We start from the raw sequence: 9,030 nt of genomic DNA on the forward strand, positions 1-9,030 counted from the left end.
ATAGATTACATCTCCTAAGGGTTCCATGACATTGAGTCACATATATAAGTTGTACTAATATTAAATCTAATATATATCAAATCCAAATCATAGAATAGTCATAAATATGAATCCATTTAAATAATATACAATTACATTAGTTGCCACTTGGTATAATCAGAATGCATAATAATCCACTGTACAAGTCACAAGGTGTGAAAAGTGCAAAGAATATATATTACGAATAATATACATCATGTCATAATATCATTGAAATACCAAATATAGTACAACTATATATAGTCATCCATTAGAAACACAAGATCAAAATGAAAGGAATAACAATTGTACAAGTACATCCTACAACAATATCAAACAGTCTGATCTCATTAATGGTAAAAGTAGAAAGCACTACCACTTGACCTTGTAAAACATAAATGGATCACTCCCACCATGTTGAGGAGATAATCTCAAGTCCCAAAAAAATATCAATACACAAGTCATAATCAACATCTAGGTCAAGAAAATCTTGATAGAAATCTATCTCAAAGGTACCAAGACACAAGTAACATCTAAATCTAGAGGAAACAAAGACACATAAGAAATATACTATGTAAGTGGGTAAGTGTCATTGCATGAGACAACTTTAAAGTTACCCTACTAACCTCTCTAGATTTGTACCCTCTAGTGTCTCTATGTGGCACCAGTATACTTTTGTACAAACAAGGCATAGTAATGAAGCAAGGTCACAACCATGCATCCTCTCCACTCATATTCTAGTGGATACTATCACTTGAGGCATGGATGAGACAAAACAATGACTCTTAATAATTTATTTTACTCTTATTTAATGAAATGTTAGAACTTATTAAAACAACTTACAATGGGATACCTAGGCAACCACTTAGAGATCTGGCCTCCACTGTAAGACACTTCCCAGTGTACACATAAATTATGTACCCTAGGCTCATAAAACTATAATTTTCACCTCAGTCCTTTACAAGTGAGTAAAAAGAACCTATAGATAAAACACAATATTCACCTCAGTCCTTTATAAGAAACTTTAAAGCACCTAGAAATCAATCACAATAAGCACCTCAGTCCTATACAAGCAACTAAAAGCATCAAAAGATAACTGATCAAGACTGAAAGGTTACACCATATAAAATAAGAATAATCACCTCAGTTCTATACAAGCAACTGGAAAGCACTAACAAGCACTATTCAAAACTCATCATACAAAACACATGACACATCACCCTAGTTGGGTATAAAAGATCATGATTAAAATATAACCATAACCTCATCACCAAACAAAACCCTTAAGCCTCTAGTAAACATCCTGACTAGTCATCATACTAAGTCAAACCCCAACCCCAACATGCAATAAAAGATTCACCTCATTTGAATTTTAACAATTATTTTTATAGTTCATTTAGTTTTCAAAACACAAAGATTCGATATACAACTAGTGTTTTAGTTTTCATTACCAAAGTATCAAAATTACTAAGGTTTCAGAGTTGTCAAAAGATGTAATAAATTTTTCCTAGTAATCAAAATCATTTTCATTTAAAACTGAATTGCCAGGTAAAACCTACGTTTACTAAAGTAATCATTTTCCCAATTACAATTCTCAAATTTACTTTCCAAATATATTTTATTAATTAGCAATCTTACATTTAAATATTAATAAAATATAACAATAATCAATTTATTTATTAATGATCATAATTATTTACTTATTAATAATTTATATTGAATCATTAATAAAATAATTACAGATCTATTAACAAAATACTTATTATTAATATTTAATATATATAAAATAAAAGATATTCTTAAAATTTACATCTATTAAAATTATTAATAAAAATTAAAAACTATAGAAAAAAACAACTTACCCAACCCCAGAGTGGGGTAGCTTCTATGCGACCCTAGGCCTATGTATGGCTGGATGTTTTGGCAGCCACAACTACTATGATAGTCAAGGACTACATCGCAGTGTTGGTTATCATCACAGTCATATGATTTAAAAGTGGAGGAGAAGGGGGTTGTGGAGGTGGTGACCCTCGCCCACCAAAATACTTAAAAAAATAAAAAATCCTTCAAAGCGCCACTAAAACTAGAACAAAAGCCCCTACATAAAAAAATCATTTTTATTTAATAACATAATTACCATAGTAGCAATTATTGTGGTAATTATATTATTTTCAATATATATATCTTTTTTTATGAATTTCTAATACAAATCTGAAAGGGCAACAAATTTTAAAAAATGATATTTAGAAATTTAAATTGGTTCTGTTTTCAAAACCCCTATCCCAAATTGTAATTTATTAAATTATGACTTTCTAGAATATACCAAACAATGGTTTCCATAAAAAATAATTGTAAATTTATTAATGAGGGCTTCAACCAGAATATATTCAAAAAACAATTCCATTCAGACATGGAGAAGACATAGATTTCAAAGAAATAAACTACTATGCAAAATTGACAAGATCCTACCTATATATGATGCTTAAACAATCAAATGTATAGAACTCATAAGAAATTTACTTTTCTTTCTAAAACCCTCTTCTCAGAAACTAGGTCCTCCCAATTTTGTCTGTGGAGAAATGAGCTCTAATTTCTTAATCTTTCTCCAATTAGAGCTTCAATTTTGCAATCACATGAAATCGTTTTCTTAATTATTTTATTATATTTTAATTTCATGTGAAAAAATTATTCAATTTAATTAAATTAAACTTTATTAAATCAATTCTTTCTCTTTTTTATTAAATAATAAGATGTCTTAAATTAAATATTTATTAATTTAACTAATAATAATATTTAGAGTTTATTATAAAAATGAAACTCCTAAATATGTTATTATTAAATTAAATAAATATCATCACACCAAAATTAGAACTTTACTTAAATTTTTTAAATTTAATTTTTTTATTTAATTAATTTATCAATTAGTTAAATATAAGTAAATACTGAATTTTTCTTATAATTTTTTTATTAAATTAAATCATTAATTTATCTTTTAATTTTATTTAATCATTACTAAAAATCATAATAGACCCACAAAACTAAATGTTAAAACTAAACTTAAAGACAAAGCACATATCCAAACTCCATGGTTAAAATAAAAAATTCATCTCACTTGACGAATTCAGAAAGATAAACAACTCAGATACTTGTCCTACTTTCTAGGATCATTGTCTTAGGGTTAGGATTTGGACTCAAGAATGATCTCTCCACTTTTACTATTGAGGTACTATGATAGGGCATACTTATCCTAGCTATTTATGGAAGTTGATGCCCTATACTTGCAATCTACATAAAATCTTAGCATGTAAATACACAAATAGTCTAAACTAAATAGGCAATGGTGGGGAGTGGTGCATTGTGTAGATCTTAACTAGTAGGTGACTACGACTCCCTCTGTCAACCATATTAGAAATTTCAAATATAAAGTAAAACATAAAAGTACACCATACACATGTGAATATGGGGTAAGTAATCATAGAAAATTGCATATAAATCATCCATCTATCTATCATTATGAAATAATTGAAATCACTATATAAAAATAGAAAACATCATCATCGAAAACATAAGCATTAACATATGAAATAATTGAGTATCAATTAGTTCATCAAATATATCAATCGAGTATGAAATAACATCTAAATCAAACCTGGTAACCAAGTACCGCTAATCATAAAACTAGCCTAAAATAATCTAACATTATAACAAGAAAGGTCAAATAGGGGTAGGCATTACATCCACCCCCTAGACTTAGCCTTACTCTTGGAAGCCTACAAGAAAGATAAAATACTCTAACATTCACTATGCAAGTTCCATTAAACCCTTCGAGCACCCCCATTACTATAGGAGGATAAGAGTCCACTAAAAACAACCTCTTTAATCTACAATACCTGCAACCATGGGTTTTGAAACTATATGTTTCTAATCTAAGAATGTTGGTTTCTATTGAGGACAATGGGATGACTTGTGTCCACATTATTCGCATAAAAATTTCTCTCCATCAAAACTCCTTTGCACTCTTGTTGTGCTAGACTGCTAAAAACTACTAGCATTAACAAAAGAATTAGTACTCTATGATGGTTGTGTGTATTATGCTGAGAGAACTATGAATTGTTAGAGTGTGAACCACTACCACCACTTTGTGCTAAAGTATAAGATCCTCCTTGTTGCTACTGCTAAATGCCTCTAGAAGATGAAGGCTTCCTACTACTACCTCCTCCCTAATTACCTTTGGATCTTAATGTTGCAGGTGGTCCCACAAAACTACCATGTCCCAAGGTGATGTTTTGATCTACAAGGATAGACTCATGCACTACATCCTTGAGGGTTTTAGGCTAGAAAACCTTTACACCCTCAATGATAGAGTTTTTTGACCCTGAATGAAGTGTTGAACCATTAATGGTGAACTTTTACTAGTTGCTACATAAGACATGAGCTCATAGAATTTTTGTTCATACTCTATCACTATCATAGTATATTGTCTTAGATTATGGAACTCATCTATCCTCTACTGGTGCAATTTTGGAAGTTCTCAAGGAATAACTCCCATGCAATGGTGTTCATGTTCACGTCTAGTTTCTTCCCCTCAATGTTCCACCATGTAGCTCAAAATAGTCCTAGGTATGTGATGGAAAATATTTCTTTGACATTAGAGTAAAATTCATGAATATAAAAATACGTGTCTAGAGAAATTTGCTATTGTTTTTCCTCATATCTTGAGCCAACCCTATTGAAAGGTTTGATCTTGAATCTTTGAAGGTCCTTCATCTAAGAGACCTTAACTGACCTTTGTTTGTCACCATGAAGGTCTCTTCGAGGACTCCTAGACCTATCCCTCTCTTCATCCCCCACATGATGTGAACCCTTATGATCAACACCCTAAAGAGGAGGTAGGTGCTCCATAATGGTCCTCATTATCTACTTCAAGTCAAACTCCTTAGAATCAACATGATGCTGTCCATCTTGTTTATCCATGTTCACCTCTTGAACAAGACTCTCATGGTTAGACTCATGCACACTGATATCCCTACCTCACCCATAGTCTCTACCATGCCCTAAGCTATGACCTCTCACTGAAGATCTCATCCTAGATACCATCCTACAATAATAATCAAGCACAATGTGATGATATAATATCCATAAGAACATACTATTGTAAAGCACACACATAAGAAACATGTTTTTAATACAGTACAAGATCTAATTTAGTTTTTCCTATTTCTATGTTTCAACTTATATTTAAATTTAAAATTTGAGTGTCAAAGTTTGTAATAGATACATATAATAGTTTAAGATTTATTTTAGTTAACTAGTTGACAACTAATGGCATTTTAATATACTCAAATTCCCAATGAAACAACCTGGGCTCTAATACATACAACAAGAGATGACATAGTAGAAACAATAACATACATACATGCATAAGCAATACATAAATAGATTACATCTCCTAAGTGGTTCATGATGTTGAATCACATATATAACTTCTATTAGTATTAAATCTAATATATAACAAATCAACATCATAGAATAGTCATAAATATGAATCCATTTAAATAATATATAGTTATATCAATTGCCACTTGGGATAACTAGAATGCATAATCATCTACTATACAAGTCATGGGGTATGAAAAGATCAAAGAATATAAATCATGAATAATATACATCATCTCATAAGATATTTGAAAAATAAAATATAGTATAACATAATATAACTGTCCATCTGAAGCACAAGATCAAAATAAAATGAATAACAATTATATAGGTACATCCAACAATGACATCCAATAGTCAGATCTTAATGGTATAAGTAAAAAGCACTACCACCCAACCTTGTGGAACCTAAATTGCCCACTCTCACCATGTTGAGGAGATACTCTCAAGTCCCAAATAGATATTAATACATAATTCATAATCAAAATCTAGGTCAAGGAAATGCTGATAGCAATGTATCTAGAAGGTACCAAGACACAAGTAATGTCTAAACCCAGAGGCAACAAACAAAAGTAGGAATTCTACTATGTAATTTGACAAGTGTCCTCACATGAGCTAACTCTAAGGTTACCTTGGTAGCCTCTTTGAACTCTAACCCCCTAGTGTCTCTATGCGACACTAGTATCATTTCGTATATACAAGGCATACAAATAAAGAAAGGTCACAACCAAGCATCCTCTCTATTGCAAGCCTAGCTAGTACTTGCACTCGAGACATGGGTGAGGAAAAATAATGACTCTTATGAATTCATTTAACTCTGACTTAATGAAATGGTATCACTTATTAAGACAACTTACAGTGGGATATCCAAGTAGGCACTTTGTCATTTTACCTCCATTGTAAGCCACTTCCCAACATACACATAGAATACCTAACCTAGGCTCATAAAATTACCACTCATAAAATCATAGTGTTCATTTGAGCCCTTTACAAGCAACTAGAAAATACCTATAGATAAAACATAGTATTCAACTCAATCCTCTACAAACAACAAGAAATCACCTGAAAAATAATAAAAATAATCACCTCAGTCCTATATAAGCAACTGGAAATCATCAAAAGACAACTTATTAAAACTCAAAGGTTACACTAGGAAAATCACAATAATCATGTCAATTCTATACAAGAAATTGGAAAGCACTAATAAGATATGGTCAAAACTCATCATAAAAAATGCATGATACATGACCATGGTCGAACACAAAAGATTATGAACAAAATCTAACCATAACATCATCACCAAAAAAAACCCTCAAGCCTCTAGTAAACATCCTAAATAGTCAATGTACTAAGTCAAACCCAAACCACAACATGAAATACAACATACATCAAATCATAATTTTAATAATTATTTTCATAGTTCATTAGGTTTTCAAAATAGAAAGGTTTGATATACAACCAAGTTTTCAATTTTCATTACCAAAGTATGAAAATTGCTAAGGTTTTCAAATTATTTGAGATGTAATAGATTTCCTCTAATAATAGAAATCATTTTCATATAAAATTGAATCATCAAGTAAAACCAAAGTTTACTAATATAATCATTTTCCCAATTACAATTTTTGAATTTACTTTCAAAATATATTTTATTAATTAGCAATCTTCTATTTAAATATGATTAAAATACAACAATAATCAATTAACTTATAAATTATCATTATTATTTATTTATTAATAATTTATATTAAATCATTAATTAAATAATTACAAATCTATTAATAAAATACTAATTATTATAATTAATAGTATAAATATTATTGAAGCTCTTGCAAATAAAATTGGCATCTTCTTGAAGCATGATCTCATCCCATATGATCGACCATATCTCTGTGTTAGAGTCTGTGTGCTTCTAGATATGAGATAAAACATCCCATCTAATATTCAAATTAATTCTCCCTGGGGGTTATGGAATCAACCTATTCTAGTTCATAATGCAGACACAATTCAAAGATTCCAATCTACTCTTGGGCATTTTAACACCCAATGTCTAAATGGTGTTCAAGATTCAATAAAAGTCTGCTCTGATCATACTATAGATCCAAAAAAATTCACTTTTCAGGGATTAATAGAAGATCCTCAAATTTAGCTAGAAAAGGTCCTGTAGTAGAAGATTTCCACACTCCACATCATGATACCATTCTAGACACATCCAAATCTTTTTTTTATTACAAATTTTCACATGCAATGTTCTCCTATTTGTTAAAAATACTTATGCCTTCAATTCTTTGTCTAATGGAGCAGTCTGATAGGACTGCTACTATTCCTTTCAAGAGAGATGCTTTGATTACATATCATTTTAATATTCCAAACACACTATCTTTATTCCCCTTTCAACCATCAGATTCTGGCATTTGTAAAGGATTGGCTGATTGGAAGACTTGTCAAATTGAAGAACAAATTGTTTCAAAAATAGCCTCCAACATAATTTTTGATATTGCAGAAGAGGAAGGCTTCCCAAGTGTAAACCACAACAATAAATAGTTGGATGATTTATTTCAGCAATATCAATTTTGGTTTCATAAGTCTTCTCATTGTTTACAGGCTAGTAAGAACTCATTTATTATGGGGAATATCTCAAATGTTATTGCTTCTCGACCTGAGGAAGATATTATAATTGCTAAGGAACCATTGGGAATTGAAGAATCCATATATAAAAACATACAAGATTGTGTAATTAATCAGTCTTCTCTACATGAGGATACTGATTTGGGATAGACTAAGAATATTAAGGATTCTTCGTAGGCAGACAAAATTTCTTTAGAAATTCATTTAGACCATTATGATTATAATCAAAATCTCTCAATTGCTCAATCTATTTCCTTGAAACAACAAGTTATGAAAACTCCAAAATCAAGAGGATGGCCTAAAGGATCTAAGACTAGAATTGAAATTGCCTTTTGTATTCAGACTACTTTGGATGACAAGTTTGTAGTTTCTAAGAGAGTGACAAGGAGAAAAAAAGGTTCTCCCTATCCACGATGAAGATAAATTCTTGGAATGTCAGAGGTATTAATGCCTCTAACAAAAGAAAAAGGATCAAACACTTAATAGATGATATGAAATCAGATATTGTGTTGCTTCAGGAAACAAAACTTTCACAAGAATCATATGAAAAGACATTATTCAAATGGTCAAAGTGGTCTTGCTTTCATTCACCATGTATTGGAGCTTTGGGAGGAATTGAAATTTTGTGGAATCCTTTGCTAATTCAAGGCCAACTCATTCATTAGCATTAGAATTGGCAAATGGTGCAAATCTCAAATTTTGAAATCTCTTTTCTCATTATTAATGTCTATGGGCCAAATTCTACACAAGACAAGTTAAAACTTTGGGATACCTTGACTCAAATAATATAATCACAATAAACTCAATTAATCATTCTTTGGGGTGATTTTAATGTAGTGTTGAGTCAGGATGAAAAAATGGGTGGTATCTCTCCTCCTCTTCAAACAATTGAAGATTTCTCCAATTTCATTGATAATAATGGGCTTATGAATATTCATCCAACTCAAGGAA

The sequence above is a fragment of the Cupressus sempervirens genome, chromosome 11, assembly GCF_028749045.1.
Source record: "Cupressus sempervirens isolate cs-2001-9-10 chromosome 11, ASM2874904v1, whole genome shotgun sequence".
Taxonomy (NCBI): Eukaryota; Viridiplantae; Streptophyta; class Pinopsida; order Cupressales; family Cupressaceae; genus Cupressus; species Cupressus sempervirens.